Raw genomic sequence first — 17,790 nt, forward strand, 5'->3', positions numbered from 1 at the left:
CTGAGCAGTTTCTGTGTAGTAAGTCTGTTCTTAGCATGGTACTCAGTCAGATTTGAAGCAAATAAAGTGATTTTTCCCCCTGGTTCTATAAGTAAGGAGAAATGTCCTATTTTATGTCCTAGACCCTCTGTGTCCTAGATCCTCATCAGTCTTCTGTGTCAAGTCACAATGGGTCATCAATGAGTCTTGACCTCCTGAATGCAAGTTGAGATGGCCTTGGGGACTGGAGGGAACTGGGGAGCTATTCTCTTCTTTCAGTCATCAAGTCTTCATCAGACAGATGCCACAGAAGCTAGGAAAAACCTCTTCGTACAAAGCACTTCAACTGAACTGCACTTGCTCATGTATAAGGCTAAAAGAAACAGAATTTCATCACCTTTATTTTAAATTATATCCAACTGTCACTAGACCAACCTCCAAATTCTTCTTTGCTTAATAAAACTTAAAACAATGTATCTCACCATACAATGGAAATAAATAGATAATTGCTAGGGCTTCAAGTATACCTTAAAAAATCTAAAGAAACAAAATTGTATGAATAGAGAGCATTTCTGGAACAAACCAGAAGAAAATTGAAGAGAACAGATTTTCATTTGTTTGTTTTTGGTCAGTCCTGGGTCTTGAACTCTTGGTCTGGGCGCTGTCCCTCAGCTCTTCAGCTCAAGGCAAGCACTCTACCACTTGAGTCACAGTGCCACTTCCAGTTTTCTGGTGGTTAATTGGAGATAAGAGTCTCAAGGACTTTCCTGCCCAGGCTGGCTTTGAACCTCAGATCTCAGCTTCCTCAGTCGCTAAGATTACAAGCGTGAGCCAGCAATGCCTAGCTTAGAGAATGGATTTTTTTGAGCAAATGTAAACTCACTGATACAATAGGTTGGGAGCAACTGCTAAGGCTATTTTTATCAACTTCATTTCAGTTACTAAAGTCTTCTTTTATAAAGTTCTGCTGTCTTGCTTGAGAGTCCTATGGTGGCCTTTTGTACTTCTTGTAGTCCATTCACTCTTGAGTCTCATTCTCACTCTGAATTCCTCCTGCCATCACTAAGTAACTAGAGAACTACATCGATATCTATCCTACAATACTTTATTTAGCAATGTATATATGTATTCACATTGCAATAATATACTGTCTACACTTAAAACTATTTCCATTTATGTTCTCTAACAATGTTTTTCATACTGCTATCAGGTTGACTATCTTAATTCTCTATAACATATAAAGGCTTTAAAAATTCAGTCCAATGTAAACCAACCATTATTAATTGAACTGCCCTCATATCCTTAGCTAAATGCCAATGTGGGCCATCAAAGGAAAAGCGAAGGAAATTGCCCTTCACCAAAAAATGAAGAAACTACAGCCCCATCGTTACCACGAAGGAAAAATTACATAACCTTTGGTACATCATTTCTTTGGCCTCTGGTTTCTTTAAATGAAAATAACCAGGTTGGATGGAATTTTAGATTACTCCATTATTTTAAGTTATGTCTCCCAAGCCCATAAGATTGTGTGTATTTTTAATCATATTCTAAGTGTGCAGGAGAAATAAGGGATAGAACTAAGTGATAAAATGGCCTGTATACACAATGTGTGTATGTATGTGTGTATAGTTTTTGTTGTTGTTGACTTCAAAAGAGGAATGTAAAGTAAAACAATGAACAGATATTGTTAATGGTTATGGGACTATAATATCATACAAGAAATAAGGGATATTTAATTTTTATCTATTTTATTCAGAAAATTGACTCTGCCTACGTAACAAGTAGTGTGAAACATTGACAGAAATAGATTTAATGCAAAATTATGTTGATAGTACTAATTTTTCTTCCAGAAATGTCTGGACATTTGAGGTTTATATTATAGTGTCAATAATAAAAAAAATTTCCCTTTATTTAAGTAGAAATAAAACCACGTTATAATCCAAAATTCTATTTGCAGTGATTTACATACATATAACAGATTATAAATATAATCAATATACACATACATGTATATACACATGTGATCAACCTGACTGGAATATGGCAATACCCATAAGTGAGATACCATGATGAAGACCCCTTTAATCAATTAATACGCACGTTAAATAGAAAAGGACATTAGAAAGTTGAAATCTATCTTTTCTGGCATGTAAGTACTAGTAAGAATGGGACAGATAAATGGGGAAAAGAAGGAGGAAAAATACAGTCAAAATGCATGTGTGTGTGTGTGTGTGTGTGTGAGAGTGAGTGTGAGTGTGTGTGAGAGAGAGAGAGAGAAATGAAACAAAGCAAATTGATAAGACTGGCTTCGGAAGAGAAGACAGAGGGGTGATTAAGATCAAGAAGCAGGGCTGGGAAGGTGGCTCAGTGGTAGAGAGCTTGCCTTGCATGCATGAGGCCCTGGGTTCGATTCCTCAGCACCACATAAGCAAAAAGAAAAAAGCTGGAAGTGGCACTGTGGCTCAAGTGGTAGAGCGCTAGCCTTGAGTTGAAGAGGAGGGACAGCGCCCAGGCCCATAGTTCAGGCCCCATGACCGTGCCCCCCCCAAAAAAAAAGATCAAGAAGCATTGTATACATAAACAGAATTGTTAAAATGAAACTCCTTTGGATGTCAATAAAAATTAAAAATTATCTGTGTGCTGGTGGTTCATTCCTGTAATCCTAGCTACTCAGGAGGCTGAGATCTGAGGACTGCAATTTGTAGCCAGCCCAGTCTGGAAAGTCTGTGACTCTTATCTCTAATTAACTACCGAAAAGCCAAAAGTGCAACTCAAGTGGTAGCCTTGAGGAAAAAAAAAAGCTTAGGGACAGTACAGTCTTCAGGCCCTGAGTTCAAGCCCAAGAACTCGAATACAGAGAGAGAGGGGGGAGGAGGGGAAAGAGAGATTAAAATTAAAAGAAATTAAGTATTTATAAAAATAGTATATATGCAATAAAACTAAAGGTATCATTTCTTGGGTAATGTGATAATGAATTATGTTTCTTACTCCTTGATCACATTATGATTATCTGATCATATGTTTAGCATACAGTTTAGGAATTATATTGATAATGTTGGATATTATATTGGATATTATATAATTATATTGGATTATATTGGATAAAACAAGTTTAAACGTATACTATTCTCGTATGACTAATCTAATTTGTTGGTTGATATTAAAAGCTAATATTCATTTATTTATTTATTTGGCCTTCAGTTTGTGCCAGGCATTGTTTAAGGCACTTCTTTGACCAAAACAGAAAAACTGATCAATACAGGTTGTCTTCATAAACTGCTTTGTTGAATGGTAACACCTTTATACAACCACTTAATGATGATAAAAATATTCTTTAAAAAATTTTTTACCTTCTGGCAACTGTATTGCAGTATTGGGAAGGCAGATAATAAACACAAAAATTGGCAAGTGCAATTTAAAAAGTGGCAGTACCTACATTGGACTGTTTTTCCTTATAGAGGGTTTCAGCCTTGGTTATGAATAATGCATCTTGCTTCCACAAAGCATTCAGATACTGATATAATTAGACTCATTTCTGAGGTCTTTCTATAGTTCATGCATCAAATACAGGCCCTTCGGGCAACTGTGCCTGGGTCTGTAGGCATGGGATGTTAAAGAAATGAACACAGTCATGCTAACATTGCCCTCCCTACTCCCTTACCGATGTAGGATGACAGTGATTGCCCAAGGCATTCTAATTACAAAGTATTTAGTAGTCAGGATCTAGCACACACCTGCCAGAAACTTGAGAGGAGAGATTCTGCACCAGGATTTTTATCTTACACAGGAACCCAGCTGGAAGCCAAGTTCTGAAGATGCTGGTGGCAGCATAAAAACTACATGCTTTCAGAGTTTGGTTGGAAGTCTCTGGAATTCTTCCCTCAGAGAGGCAGACCTGGTTACATCAGTCACAGCCTCTCATTCCACAAAGTTCAGCCTCAGGCTTTGAAGATGAGACTGTGCTGCTGCTATAACTAGGAATAAGGGACGTGATTTACAAAGCCAGATGCCTGAACATCTCACCTGGATCTACAGCTGAAGGGTTTTCAAAACAAAGCATGTGAATTGTTTCCAAAAAACAATACCAGTGAAGAAGGCATGTACTTGTATCAGGGTATATTGTAAATCCAATGGTTTTAAAATTAAATAATAAGTAAATATTTTCCAATGGCCTCTCAAATTTAGAACTGATTAAGTCATAAGCATTAGAGTAAAACTGCACATTTCAGAGCTAGAAGTGTAGGTACATGGTGGAGTACCCATGTACAAGGTCCTGGATTCAATTTCTGGCATCATGAAAATGGAAGACAAAAAGAAAAAAGAAAAAAGAAAATGGAAGACAAGTGATATTGAAATGCATGCTTTCTACATAAAAATCAGGTCTCTCAATGGCTTAGAAAGATTATTATAAAAATTTTGTAAGTATTTTCTAAAGAGATGAAAACATTCAGAATTAATACATTCACTGAGGCTGCTTCTAGTTTTGTGGACCAAATTCTGTATTTGCTAACATTTATTAGTATGATAGTGTATTTAAGTATTATCTATGCAAGACAACAGAGGAAAATAAAGTGAATCTGCTTCCAGACAGTCAGAAGCAAAGAGAGAAAAAGTTAAAGATATTTGTTTATTGCACATGCCTGCTGTGTTAATCTGCTAATGATAGGAGATATAAATAATTAATTGACATTTTATATGCCACTGTGCAGGTAGGAATCAGGAATATCATGTTGCCCACAATCAAGTTAATGAAGAAGAGTCATTAAAAGACCAAATGTTTTTTTAATCCCTTATAATTTAGGAAATAAAAATTCTCATGTAGATTCTATTGAATTATTTTTTTTCACAGTTTTCTGTATCTTACTATGAAAATATGTTAGGAACTAGAGAAGCTTAAATATGACCAAACCCATGTACCCATCTTGTAATATTATATCTCTGATGAAACCCAGGTTTTCATATATTCCATTTTAAAGATGCTTACTGAAAAAGATGGCAAACTCTCTCTCTAGAAAATACAACTCAACATCATATAATATCATGACTTGGAAAATATACAAAAATCATGGTTTCAAATCCATGTAGCTAGGATTAAGAGGTGTGATTCAGTGACACCCAGTTTACTTGTATCTATTTATTTTGACAGTGATGGGGTTTAAACTTAGGACCTTGCAACTGCTTGCCTTGCTTGCTCAGCTGGTGCTCTACCCCTTGAGCCATGTTTCAGCTCAAATGTTTGCTGATTATTTAGTGTTGCATTTGGAGCTCCTTCCAAGACTGAACAGCAATCCCTCAGATTTCAGCCTCCTGAGTAGCTAGAATGACAGGTGGGCAGCCAGGTGGCACAGGGTCTCCAGCCCACGGGCCAGGGCACTGGGGCAGGGGCGGGAGTGGCAGAACTGGTCCTGGAAGAAGTGGAGGAGCAGGGCAGTGGGGATCTGGCAGGCAGTGGTGGGATCCTCGCCCCTCTCCATCACTGGCTTCAGACATGTGCACCTTAAACCACTATTATTTTTTTGACTAGGGTCTTTATTTTTGCTTGGACTGGCCTGGAAACAATACTCCCATTTATACTTCCTGCATAGCTAGAACATATGCATTACCATTTTTATTGGTTGAGATGGGGGTCTTACATACTTTTTTCCCAAGGTGGCCTGGAACCACAGTCCTCTCAATCTCAGCCTCCTGAGTAGCAACCAATTACATGCATGAGCCACCGTAGCTGGCTTGATCTCAGTTTTTTTCTTAAATCAATATGATGTTAGAATTTGATTGAAAAGAGAGAACTAATTAGAATGGTTGAAGAATTTTCTTTTTAGATTTTCAGGGTCTAATCAGTTCTAAACTAAAGTTCTGTTACTCTGTCCAAGGCATGATATAAATGAGATTTTTTTTAAGTTGAGAATTGAATGTGGCTTTCTAACAACTCAATAAAATGTATAACTATACGACACGATCATGTTTATTTCTGATTTTTTTTAACTTACTGTAGCATTTGGTTATTTTTATATGTGCGTATTTGTGAGAGAAACATGACTAACTTTATGGCTGAGAAAAATTAAAAAGCAAGCTAATTTAAATAGGTTTTAAATTTATCTGTCTGGTGAAGTAAACTCAGTTACCAGGGAATGTTTAGATATTTATTGTTCTTCACCAGACAGAAGGGTCTTTCCGGCAGCTTTTCAAAGACATGGTATTGCATCATACATGCAATAAATTAAAATGTTGTGTAAAAAGGAATTGCCTTCAGTAACAAGCTGATATGGAAATTAGTATTCTTCACAAATTTTAACTCCAGCAGGTTAACAGGTCTGTTAAGCTCACCTAATAGGAAACCACAAGCCATCAGGACTGCAGCTCCAGTCTGGAATTTCTCCGCACCCTGAACTTGTCAGCTTTGCCCATAAGCATGGGCTGCCTTTCCTCTTGGTTATAAGAACTGACAAGAGCAACTGAGACCCAGGTACCTTCTTTCAGTCTCTTTCGGCTGCAGAGTGAAGGAGACTTTTTCCAGTACTAAGTCCATCCCCTTTAGTTTGATTGGTCCAACTTGGCCACATGCCTACAGGCTGGACCCGGGACACTTAGTGAACTACCAAGTGCTCATTGGCTTCTCAGGATGTGCCACTCAAAGGTGGATTCAGCTTTCCCTGACCCATAGGAGACAAAGGGGAGGAGCCTGCACAGAACTGGAGTCGTGGTTGGAGGAGCAGCCACCAGTCAAGATGGCCCAAATAATTGATCTTTCAGCCCTAACGCTACAAAAACATCAGAGGAGAATTTTTAATTCATAAATGTTGTGTGTATAACACCAGTTACATAGCTTGGGATAGTCATTTTGAAGTTCTTTTGTTATTTCTGTTGGTTGTGCTACGGCTTACTTCCATTTTCTGTGACCTTCTCTTCAGTTTGGATTTTGGAGCCCTTATGCTGCCTTCTGCCGCCTCAGAGATCCGCAGTGCCACCACATCCACCACTGTTCATCCAGCAGTGCAATCATTTGACTGACTGCTAAGCTCCAGCCAACTGGTGGACTTTCTGCTTGGCCTTTTGACTAAGAGCAAGCCCAGCATCCGCTTGGTTCCATCCAAGGAGTCTTCCCTATCCTGGCAGGAGGACAGACCTACAGGCTAATTGATAAGCATGTGGTTTTTTTTTAAATTAATAATGCTTCTGATTAACATAGAACAGTCTTTTTAATCTAATACAGGATAATATGAAGACTGAAAAATAGAAATATCTCAAAACATAAATGATTTTAGGGGCTAGAAGATCGAGTATTAACATTGCAAGAGGAAGGAAGAGAGAGAATAACAAAATTAAGTTTTCCTTAGATCAATGAGTAAATTTTGGAAGATACCAGTATGATCTAGGTCTATTTTTATTGGGAAAGACAATGAAACTATTGGTAGATAAAAGAAACAACTAAACCTAAAGTGTGGCCACATCTGACAATGACCATTTATAATCACTACAGTTTTAGAACACTAAATAAGTGCAATGGAAGTGTGTAATTACAACTTTTTTTCTGATGGATGTAGTTACAGGAGGATGACAGTTGCTCAATTGTCTGCTATTGACCCTATATGCTTGGATTGGCTCAGAGAACAGAGCTTATGTTTGTTTTTGATGACTCAAAATGATGACATTTCCATTAAAATTAAAAATGTGTGGATGTTTCAGTGAATTAAGTCATTTATGTTCTCCAGTAGGTCTACCTATTTTGTTAATAATCTTTAAGAAGATGATTAAGTAGCCTGGTCCAATCTTACAAAGCAATTGTTTAAAAATAAAAATGAATGGGGCAGAAATTATAATATCATCTGCCTTAAAGCATAGATTTGCAACATAATACAAAGAATATTTCTATGAAACACTAAACAGGGCTGGGAATGTGGTTAGTGATAGAGTGCTCGCCCAGCATGCATGAAGCCCTGGGTTCGATTCCTCAATATCACTTAAAAAGAAAAGGCTGGATATGGTCCTGTGGCTCAAGTGGTAGAGCGCTAGCCTTGAGCAAAAGAAGCTCAAGGACAGTGCCCAGGACCTGAGTTCAAGCCCCAGTACTGGCAAAATAAAAACAAACCCCTAAACACTGAAAAATAGGATATATACAATTATTCCCAAGTATTCCTTATAATGTTTTAAAATTGCTAGGTTATTTCTTAATAATGTTTCACTTTTTGGGTCCAACAATTATTAAGTGTTAATACTTAGTATCTGGGCTCAGAAAAGTGCATTAAAAGAACTGAGTTCCAGCCCCACAACTAAAAGAAAACAAACTACTTACAAAGGAATCTGGTCTGCAAGGACCAGAGAGGATCACATACTTTTCATGGCATTTCCCCTAGCTTAAAGAATGAAAAGAAATCCCTCATTCCCTGCATTGCACTTTCATAGCCAAATAAATAGCTAGATAAATAAATAAATAAAATAATTTTTGTGCCATTCTTTCTTGAGATATTTGAAAGGCATCCATATTTTCAAATAACAGTGCACCACATCATTTATATTAACCCACCAATATTAGTAGAGTTAGTAGAGATAATTAAAATGCAAAAAGATTCCCCAACTTATTGGAGAGTGAAAATTCCCCAAAGTCAAAACTTGTATCTATCAGACCTGAAGAAATATTAAACACATTAATATGACCAATAATAATCTAATAGCAGAAATTTTATATGAGTCAATTCATTTATCCTTCATGCCAACTCTAGGATAAATATACTAATCTCCACTGTACAGGTTAACAAACAGATGTAGAGAGATTACTGACCTCCTGTTGTCTGTCCTTTTTCTAAAACAGATACTCTGGTACAACTAGCTACTGACTGGCACACAGAGCAGTCACATGATGGAAAAGAACTTCTGAAAGACTGGAAGCAACTGCGATACTCTACAGTTCAGTAATAGAGAAACTGAGGCAGTTTGAAAGCTCACATTACATAATGTATGCTACGGAGCCAGAGATTTCAAGTAAGATTTAACAAACAACTCTGGCAAGGAGCCCCTCTCTCTAGCCTGGTATATCATGGTTAGTGCTTGGCTTAAGGAAGGCAGTACTTCTAGAATCCTGGGTGCTTAGTGAGGACAAAGACTTTGGGCAAAATAATTACATGAATTAAATGTTGAAGTGTAAAATAATAGTAATTATGAGGAATGTGAGAGTGATGATTATAAAAAAATTTTAAACAAAAAATCCAGGAAAGTTCTTACAGAATTGTGAATTGTGGTATGACATTTAAAACATGATCTCAAAAAGAGAAATCACAAAGAAATTAAGTGATATGTCTGGCTACATAAGAATTAAAATGAAGAAGGAAAGGTAAGATAAAAAGTGATCATTTAAGGGGAGAGAGAAATGGGAGAAGTTCAACAAGAAATGTACTACCTTATATATGTAACTGTAACCTCTCTGTACATCACCTAGACAATAAAATTAAATTTATGAAAGTGATAATTTAGTTGAACTACATACAAAATAAAAAAGAAATGGATTATCAGAGTAAATAATAAGCAACAGGTATGGCAGAGAAATGGTTAATATCCTTAATATAGAAAGAAGTTCTTGAAAATGGTGAAGAGGATAAAATATCCAATTCCCTCCAATACACACATATCACACAAGCTTACTAACCACCCAAACAGGCAAAAAAAGTATTATAAATACTAGAAATACAATGTTTGGTATTTTACAGTGCTGGGGACTGAACCTAGGGCCTTGTATTTGTTAGGCAAGTACTTTACCACTGAGCTATCTCTCAGTCTTATTATTTTACTCATTTTTCAAAAATAATAACCTCTAAAAGTACAAAACCAATTGCTTGATAAAAACAGCTGGGCCCAGTGGCTCATGTCTGTAATCCTTGCTACTTAAGAAGCTGAGATCTGGAGGATGAAAGTTTGAGCCCATACTAGGAAGAAATATTCACTAGTCTCCATTTCCAAAATAACTGTCAAAAAGCAGGGCTGGTGGTACGGTTCACGTGGTAGAGCACCAGCATAGCAAATGACAAGGCCATGAGAAAAAGAAAAAGAAAAGAAGAAACAAAGAATAGTATTTTTAAATTTTTTTGTTTTCATGAAATTTTAGGGATTACAAGTGCTCTACCACTTAGCTATATTCGCCGCCAAGAAATAGTAGTATAAGTTTGAAACCTCATTCTCACCTTCACACTTAAAGATAGCATTAAGCTCGTTTTATGATGTTTTTCACTCTTCAACAAGCATAACATTGAATTAGTAATTTTATAAGCAAGCAATTTAAGGACTCAACACATAGATTAATCTCAGTTCTATACCTTGGATATTAAGCATCCTTCAAAGCCTCACATAGCAGACATGGTCCGCAGAATATTAATAACACTAAATGACATTCATACACCCACTAGTGATTCTAAAGCACTTATTGTGAGATGGTGAAACCTTTCAGAAGCCTATACTGCTAGCTACTCAGGAGGCTGAGAGCTGAGGATTGTGCTTTGAAGCCAGCTCAGGCAGGAAAGTCCATAAGACTCTTATTTCCATTTAATAAGACAAAAAGCCCAAAGTAGTGGCTCAAATGGTACACCACTAGCCTTGACCAAAAAAAGAGTGTGCCCAGGCCCAGAGTTCAAGCTTATAAAAAAAAGAGAGTGGGAGGGAGTTGGTGAGGTGTCCTTAGGTCATCAGAGATATGCTACTGAAGAGGATCTGGAGATTCTAGAGTTTTTTGTCTCCCTCTTTTGCTCTTTGACCATGAGATAAGTGGTTTTTCTTTGCTATATATTCTCTACTATTGTCAGAGATATAGGGAGAAGGCAATGTGAAGACAGAGATTCGAATGATGCATCTATAAGCTAAAGAAGGCCAAGGATTTCTGTAAGCCACCAGAAGCTAAAATGCAACAGAAAATTTTTCCCCAGAACCTTGAGAGGTTTTGGACTTCTAGTGAAAACAGGAAGAGAGAGCACAGAGAGAATAACTTTCTGTTGTCACTTCGCTATAGCAGTAATTTAAGAAAATGTTGAAGATTTGGTTGCTGACTTATGCTTCTATCTAACTTTTTTTGACACTTGTAAATACCAATGTGCAAATCATTTTCTAACATTTCCTGAAGGTCATAGAAAAGATGACGTGTTCTAATGAGGACCTTTTTTCCCCTAGAAATTCATACTATCTTTGAAATGAAGATTCCTGATATAAGAATTTCAAGGAAAGTCAGCCCTATGAATGACAAAAAGATTTTGCTGTCTAATAGATGCTAACATGAGGAAAGGAAATCTACAGTGCAGATTCTACCTTATTTGACTTTAGTAGTCAAATAAGAGACCAAAGATAGAGAGCAAAGATAGAATATTACATTCCTTCATTTATATAATTAAGCTATTCAGCTCCATCTAATTCTAGCCTGTTTTCTACCCCCTACTGAAAGCCAAAATAAAGGAACTTCAAATATTTTAGAATGATTTTGGCAATTAGTTTCTTCTTCTTTTTCTAAAGTCCTTTAAGGGTAAATCTTCCAAAGGAGATAATCTTTGAGTCCCAGACCAATTAAGTGTTCTGCTGAGTTTAAGCAGCAACAGTTTTGGACCTTTGGAAAATGTTAATACCAGCACTAAAATTTATTCTGTTAATTGCTCTAATAATCAATAAGTAATTTTCATTCTAAACTAGGTTCTTTATGTGACTTAAATAAACCAACTAAAGATCATTTACATCTCAATAACAATTCCTAATAATGTCACATCATTAAATTCTACCCTGGTTCTTAATAACACTGGTTAGTGACCAATAAAGGGACTTATTACCTTGGTCAGGTCCTCAGGGACAGAGAGAAGCGATAGATGAAGGATTTTCTTGTTGCACCAGGATACTGAGTAAGCTTTCCTTCTCTTGGGACTTTTGTCACAATTTAGTTGCAGACTGGCTTTCTCTCTCCCTTCACATCTCTTCATCTTTGCCCTTTTCCTTTTCTTCTTTCTTCATTTTTATCCCCCATCCTGTATTTCCTGCCATATTAGCTTTTAAATGAATAGTTTTGATGGAAGTTTTGGCAAATGATTCATAAAAAATCATCTTAACCTACTTCTTATTACAAATGATTAATAGAAAAAAGCAAAATGGAACTGGAGGTGTGACTCTTATAGAGTGCTGAGAGAGGGGAGGAGGAAGAGAGAAATGCAAAATATTTCTTCAAAACTTCTGTACCAGTTGGGCACCACTAGGATCACAAACCTGTAATCTTAGCTATTCAGAAGGCTGAGATCTGATGTTGGTGATTCAAAGCCAGCCCAGGCAGAAAAGTCTATGAGACTCTTATCTACAATTAACCACCAAAAGCCAAAAGTGGTTAAAGTGGTAGAGTGATAGAGTGCCAGCCTTGAGCAAAAAAGCTCAGGAACAATGCCCAGGTCATGAGTTCAAGTCCCAGTAGTGGCACAAAAACAAACAAATAATAAATAAAACTTCTGTTCCATGAACAAGTTTCTTTACAAAGAAATGATCAACAGATTCCCAGACACATGGGAATTATTTATGTATGTAGGTAGATATAGATTTCCTCTTTGGATATTATTTCTTCTACAAAATATATTGGATGACTATATCTCCAGGGGAATTATTTACATTGCTTTTTTAATTTGCTTTTGTTGTTCTGTGCTATAGAGTTGCAGTGATCTGTTAAATAATATGTATCTGTGAAAAGTGTTTCTGTGGCTAGAATGTGTATAACTTAAACAGGGAAAATTATTAGTATTTTAAAATATATTTTAACAATGCTTTTGTGATACTATCACACTTACTGATGATATTGAAATTTTTATGTTAATTAAACAACCCCTAACCACTCAGTACATTTCAGATATGTACACTTTGTAATTACCTCCATTATTGAAATAGCTGGCTTGATTTATCCATGCCTCAGTAACAATGTAGCTTCTGTTATTTTTGTCTTTAGAAAAACATAGGTCCCAGCGAGGGAATATAAAACTATTACTGTAAATTAAATATTAAAGCTAACTTATTTTTGCATAAGAATGCTGTCAAATAATGGTGATAACTGTTGCTAAGATAGAAGCTATGTTTTGGGTTGTTGTTATTTTTCTTTTTGGAAGCACAAATTAAAATCCAATTTTGAGTTCTTTTGGTAGATTGCACGTAGTTAGTGGGTATGGTTTTACTGATGTCAGTAGCTTAAGGGAAAGCTATTATAGTCTTAGTTTGGCGATTAAGAAATACAACATTTGTTGAAGGGCTAGGCCTTTTAGTCTAGAATGGATTATCACTTGATCCTTCCTTAAGCATTTTTATACAGGAGTGCATTATCCTTGGAGCCACCGTCGGCTCCATGCCTCATTAGCTTGGGTGTTAGATAAATCAAAGGCAGCCTCGGAGACAAAGATAAGCAAACTGCAGGCCAGCAAGATGATGATGTATGGATCCAGGAGGCTAATAGGAAAGTATTGACAGGAAAATGGTGTGCTTATCCTGCAATCACTGCATATTGCAATGAGAGCTCCCCAAAGCAGATGGGATACACTTCAGGGAATGCTGCAGCTACAAGACTGCTAGGCAGAAATGGATCCTTGGGTTTTAAATTCGAACAAGAAGTTTGTTTCTTTTTAGCGGCCTTTAAGTACATTACAGTGTGTAATAGCACAGGCCCCAGCAAACTCTCAAAAGAGAATGTCATATCAAAAGAGCAAGTATTGGAATTATTTTCATCCCAGAAGATTTTTTTTGCCAATATGACATTTACATAGCAAGGAAATTGATAATCACTCTTGCTTTTCAGGCTTAAAACTGTTCAGTCGGTCTTCATACGTGATGAAGTTGGCTTCCATTATAGAATCTGCCTTAAGAGTCTTCACTACATTATAAAGTTTGCTTCTTTCTGTTTCTATGGGATTAAAAGGAACATCATGGGAGCAAATTTTAAAATGAAAACACACACACACACACACACACACACACACACACACATTAGATGTCATGTTCTGGAGTTTAAAAATATTTTTCTGATTCTCATCCATAATTAATATCTTTAAGCTAAATTAATCCTTAAAGATTATATATATCTTTATTTTTTTAATTTTGCTTCCTTATTTTGCCTTATTTTTCTTCTAGAAATTATTCATGTTGTGCATTTCTTAAGGCAATCGAATCATCTGTAAGGTCTAAAAACTGAGTGTAGCAAAAATTACATTATGACAACCCTATCCATTAGAATCTCACATTCAGAAAAACAGTCACTAATTCTCATCTGTTCTGAGCCTACTAGGGAACTACTGGGGGCGAAAGGTTAACCCACAGAGTTGATTTTCTATGTCATGATGCATTCCTCAATCACCTCTTTCCTGTCTCAAAGCAGAACTTCCTAGGTGGCAGCAGCTAACCCTTTGAAAAAGAGAATTGGCTACGGGCTCTGTGATTCACTTCCTCTATTGCCAGGACCATGAAAACCAAAAGTATTCATCTAAGTGAAAGCCAGGAGTTGGGTGGACCCTGCCACCCCACAAAGGCTGGCTAGTTCTCTGCATGGTGCCCACACTGGCGTATATGCCACAGTAGTGACAGAAGTGGGTGGCATTGGTCCCAGCTCACCGTATTACAAGGATAAGTGAAGATCTGGCTGCCATCAGAAAGTGAGCTTCAAGAATAAAAAATCATAAGAAAACAGTCCTGCAAATTAGAGACCATAATCTATGGTGGTTAATGTGTTCATCTTGCAGTTGCTGGAGTGTTCAATGTCATTATCTAAAAGCCAAGAATTTTGTGTATTTAAGGCATTCAAGTACCTTATCTCATAGACTGTACATATAAATTCAGAATAACTAGTACTATTGAATTAGATATTATATTTTATTTCGTGATAGATTTTTTTTCCCTTTAGGTTTCTCTATCTCTTAGTCATAATCAAATAGAGACATTAAATATAATTGCATTTGAGGGTTGTGAATTAAGAATAAGTAAAATTCCATTGCCAAGTCTGTATTTTACAGAGGAGAAAAGGGTCCCTCTACCTGCAAATAAAAGCACTGGCCAAAGTTCAAACAACTAGTAGAGTAGACTTAGATGCTTAGGTCTGCTGACAACTTTGACTCTAACTTGCTGTCTTCTGAGTCAGTACTGTAACGAAACCAGTTTAAAAACAACAACAACAACAAAAAGGGAATTAATCACAGATGAAAACGCAGATTTCCCTACTGTAATTTAATCAGGACAAAGAAATGCAGGATGAAGTCCCTACTCCAGTGCACATGATGGGCCACAGAGGCCCATCACCCTGAGGCACTCGGGCCTGGCACTCTGGGGAGTTGAGTTTACTTTGGCAGAGAAGAAACTGTCCCTGCCTGTTGACCAGGTAAACTAGTTTCTCTCTTTCCTGCTTACTTTCATTCTCCTCACCCCTTTCTCTCCCAGAAATTCTGATTATACATTTTTAAATAAATATTAAAGTTATTATTAGGCAAGATATCATAAACTTTTCAAAGGATTACATGTAAAACATTGTTTCTTATACTTTGAAGCGATAAAATTACTATAAAATATTTTCATGTCAACTGATTTACTTCCCACTTTATCACTATTTGTAAAAACTTAAGTATCTTAAACTGAGATATAGGTCATAGAGTGTCAAGTTTTGCTCTTGATCTTTTGCTAAAACTTAGCTTGGTTGGACACATTTTTTTCCCTTTTCTTGTTTGCCTTCTCCCTCCTCCTTCTCTTCTCTTCTCTTGATCGCTCTTTCTGTCTCATGTCTCTGTCTCTCCCTTCCTATCTCTCTCTGACTCTGTCTCTCTCTGTCTTTGTCTCTCTGTCTCTCTCTCTCTCCCCTTCCCAGGCAGAAATAATCAATTGGAGGATCAGAATTCACTGCAGATACACTGGTCGGATTTCTTTCTTCCTTTTCTTTCTTTTAAAACTACATTCTGTTTAGTAAACAAACTTAATTACGATTTAAATGTGCTGCAGACAAGACTTTTAAAACCATAGTTTATTATGCTACATGCAAATCTTGGAGTTACCAAAAACATTGTTTTAAATATCATAGCCAGAAATGTACCAGAACTTCTATCACGTCTGTAGCATTTGGCGTTAGAAATAATAATCCTGCATCTTGAGCTGGGTACTCAAGAGACTACGAGGAAATCAGAAAACCAACTAAAGCAAATCCAGGCATCTTTTACTAAAGGAAAGAAGGAAGAGGCAGACTACTCTAACCGTGCCACCTCGTCTATGCCTTCTGCCTACCAGTTATCATTCTTAGTAATTGTCATTGGTTTTATTTCACTCTTTGAAAACCAACCCTGTAAACCCAACTGGTGCCCTCTTCATCACACTCTGCCTTTGTTCTGCTGGGCAGCCTGCTTCCCTTGCGCTACCCATTAGCCCAGGGAACATTGTGATTAATGCACACTCTCTGTGCCCCAGCCAGCCGCCTGGCCCCTGGCTGCTCCCTGCGGCTGGTCTGGAGCAGTCACCAGTGTCCCTGTGCCTTTAACGGGCTTTCTTTTATCTGCCTGCCTGGAGCCTGCAGCTGGGTCTTCTCATGGCCTGACCCACCACCGCCTCCTGCACCCCGGGACTCAGGCAGGGTGCGTTCATTACTCATCTGTGACAATAACCCATCGAGTAAGATGTAGAACTCAATTCCAGCAGAAAGACCTATAATGTTGGAGTCAGAAGGTTATCGCTGAGGGACCTGCACCTTGCTCCCTGCCTCTCTTATCGAGGGCTTTACAGGCTCTGCTGGGGCCAGCATCTTGTAAAGCTGAGGGTGGCAGATTTGGCCTCAGATTAACATACATCTTCCTAAGTAGGACTACATTTAATTAAAAAGTAAGCCTGAGTTAATTTTTTTTGTTACTGTAGTATAGGGAAATAAGAAATGTACATTGAACAATCTGGGTAGGTGGTAGAAAGAAAAGGAAAATAGATTCCTGGCCGTTTCTGTCCCTGGCTGTCTCTCACTGTCTGTACTCGCAGCGCAGGCAAATTGATCAGAAGATCCCAGGCTGACTTTAGGGTCCAGCATGCTGTTGAGCCTCATTTCACCCCATTCTGCCTTTTCTATTTTCCTTTGAAGGGTACTGTGTTTGAACTAGTGTCGAAAGTTTTGATATGCACATCAACAAGCAGAGTATCTACTTGCCCTTGGAAATTCTGAGTTGATAATCATTAGAAAATAAATAAAAATCTCAACTGGAAAAGAGGAGAGATTATGATGGGGAAAGCCATCCCAGAAATGTTTCTTTTTACTATGTAATCATCTTCTATAACCATTTCAAACACAGTATTAAAGTTAAATATGTAACTATCAGAATCACTTCAGTTTCACTCCACTGGATAGATATTCATCAGATCACAGATATGAGGGGAAAAAATTCATTAAAACAGTTAAGAAAATTCAAGGCATGAACAGACTGTCCTTGGAAAACATTCATTCACTTCAATATTGGAAAGTGGCTTAAAATATTTTTTTCAGTGATTTTAGAAGGTTTATTCATCTAGAAGTATTTCTGTAACACCAAATTTTAAAATATTGGGGAAAAAAGAGAAAATGACTAAAGAAAATTTTAATTAATAATCTAATGCTAAATGTATTATTTCTACTTATTGTAATGTCTCTATATTGTCTCTACAGATGACAATAGCACTATCATCCTGAAGTTTTACAAAGGCTTGAACTACATTTTCAGAAGGTCAGCATCTTTTCTAAAGGGCATAGTCTTCCACAGACTTTCTGTTCCTTGGTTCTGCACTCTAAAACACTTCATAACTTCTCTACTATCATTTCTATCAGTCAGATGTGAGCCAATTATCTCCCAA

Source organism: Dipodomys merriami, unplaced genomic scaffold, assembly GCF_024711535.1.
Source record: "Dipodomys merriami isolate MVZ:Mamm:240054 unplaced genomic scaffold, mDipMer1.0.p SCAF_6, whole genome shotgun sequence".
Taxonomy (NCBI): Eukaryota; Metazoa; Chordata; class Mammalia; order Rodentia; family Heteromyidae; genus Dipodomys; species Dipodomys merriami.